Source organism: Dermacentor silvarum, chromosome 6 (assembly GCF_013339745.2).
Source record: "Dermacentor silvarum isolate Dsil-2018 chromosome 6, BIME_Dsil_1.4, whole genome shotgun sequence".
NCBI lineage: Eukaryota > Metazoa > Arthropoda > Arachnida > Ixodida > Ixodidae > Dermacentor > Dermacentor silvarum.
This window is the reverse complement of record NC_051159.1, coordinates 183,142,176-183,144,923: the sequence shown is the minus strand read 5'-3', so window position 1 is coordinate 183,144,923 and position 2,748 is coordinate 183,142,176.

The following is a 2,748-nucleotide window of genomic DNA, read 5'->3' as shown; positions in this document are numbered from 1 at the left end:
TGGAAACATCTAACTCTTAACCATAGAGCAAAAAAGCTTTGTCTTAAGGCAGAGCTGTGTCTGTTTCTGCGATGCGCCTGCCAGACCAACCACAGCCAAAAATAAGCGCACATATGTGCATAGCTTACGAACGTTCCGCACAGACATGGGCTCGTGAATGGGAGTAGGCCAAATATAAGAAATTTCAAAAAAGCTGTTTACAATCATGCGCACTCTTTCATTAAGAGTTTGTGTGCATCAGATATATCTATCAGCCGACACTATATATGGTGTCCCAACTATCATGCGCCAAGATTTAAAAGTATGCAAATGCCCCGTAGCTGTACAGAAGCAAGGTAATGTTGTTTGCCGTCGCTTGGAGATACTCAGATTATTTTTGCATTCCGCCTATAATTACATAGTCATAATCTAATTAATCTAATTATTCTAATTATATTAATTAATTAATCTAATTAGTCTTAATCTAATCTAGCACGTATTGCTCAATACGTGCTAGATAAAAGCCCGCGAATACACGCAAAGTGCCTCGAGCGGCCAGTCGCGCGGCAACTTTGCGTGTATTCGCGGGCTTCTTTCACACTCAGAACACCTTTAAGCACGTATTGAGCAACAGAAAGCTGTATCGGGAGTTTTTTTATGTTGCTCTACAATTTTCTCATTGACACTTTTTATCTAATTATAATATTTGAGAAGTTGAATAACTAATTAAGACTAATTATGTAATCTGGCGGAATGCAAAAAATAATCTGAGTATCTCCTAGCGACGGCAAACAACATTACCTTGGTTCTGTCCAGTTACGAGGTATTTGCAAATTCTTAAATATTGGTGCATGATGGTTGGGATACCATGTGGGTATATGCATGTTTTATTTCGTAATTGATTGTTTGATTACGCCCAACAGAGGTGAGTCATTGTACTTCATCTTTACGCTTCTTTCAAAGATCATACAGCCAATAAAATAAACATTGTCTGAATGTAGTAATTGTGAAAGGTGTCACAAGGGACGTAGAAATTGTAGTACATACTAAACTCATAATTGATAATTTCTCACTTTTATTTAAAAATGATTGTACACTGCACTCCTGTAACGTGAACGTGTTCCTTCGCTTTCATTTGAAAAAACGACCGAAACCAATCACCTAGAAGAGAAACTTGGGCGAGTTGGTGGGAATTCATGTTTAGGAAAATAATAGTGCCAGTGTCGTGCTATTCTTTGCCTGTGTCTTTGTCTATCTAGCGTTGTTATTATTGCGATAGCAATTATATGGACACTCCAAAGCAGATTTCTGCCGTCGCCGTCGCCGTGAGGTTCCGTATGACGTCAATGGAGATGAAATCGTCGCCGCGCGCCGACCGCTGTATGTGCGAGTGAAAGGGCGCGAGGGATGCGCGCTTTCACGGGGAGTGAACCCACGGCGAACAAACGCGCGTTCTGCGCCGTGCTCCCTTAAGGGCTGCAGAAGTAGGCGTTCCTTTCCTCCTTTACGATCACCATATATGTAGAGCGAACGCGCCTTCTTCCGACGCGCGAAAGGCCGTGGAGGGGAGGGGGGGAAGGGAGGCGACGTTTAGCTGCGGCACCAAGTGCCTATTTATATCAGAGGCTCCGGCAACCGTCACCAACGCCGCACGCATTGTGTGCGAACGCGGGCAAAACGCCGACGGCGTCGACAACAGTTCTGCGTGTTGCCGGTGCTGCTGCATGTCCAATTTTAAAGAGCTGTTAAAGCTACTATCATTACTCCGTATAGCTCTCTACAAATTTGCTATCGCAATTGATGCTTCACCTTTCAGGTGAAACTGCGACAACTTTTTTCCTAAACAATCACCTAGACAAATGTTCCTCACAATAAATGACTTCAAAAAGAATATACTGACATAATTGTTTCACTCTTTATTGGGTAGCTACCGACTCAGTAAAAATGGTATCAGGCCTCGATTTTTCGAACTCGCTACAAATGTAATAATATCATACTTTAATGTGACCTATATATTCAAAGCGCGCCCAAAGTGGAGCGCGACTTCATGGTGTAGGGTGAGTTGAGCAGAAATACTCCGTGCATCACGGAAATAACCGGCGATTCTCAGGCGTTTCGCACACCAACGACGCTCGCGGGTCGCTCCCCTTGGCGATGCATGCAGTGGTCGCAATTAAGTAGTATAGTAGTGGTTTATTGAGTGAAATGACGCTTATTTCTGCTGCCCAATAGGGAGCAAGGCGCAGCGTCAGGGGAAGGAGAAGTGGGAGATCAAGATGAGACGAAGGGAAGAGAAGGAGGAGCAGCAAGAGTCTCATCTGATCATGGAGGAGGCCGGTGATGAAGGTGATGGTCAGTTGGGGGCGAGCGCTTAGCGATGGGCGGTGATCCCGTTCGACTCCACAAACTCCAAAAGGCTATGGAGAGCTCGGAGGTGAGGAGGCGACGGGAACAGGAGGTCGCTGGTTGTCGCAGCAGGTAGACCCTGTTGCCTGTAGGCAGTGATGACCCTTGAGTGGTCCTGTGCCAGCGCTGGGCAAGCACTGAGAAGGTGCTCGAGGGTCTCGGGGTCGCCGCAACGTTCGCAGGCCGGTGAGCTGGAGCGTCCCTTGGCGTGCAGCCGCGCCGCCGTCCAGACACAGCCCGTGCGCAGTCGAAGTAACGTTGCGCGTTGTCTCCTGGTAAGGCCACCCTCTGGAAGTAGCCTGGGACCCTTGCCGTTTGCCACTCTGGCATCCGGGTGAACGGTTGCGAGCAGTTTTTATTACG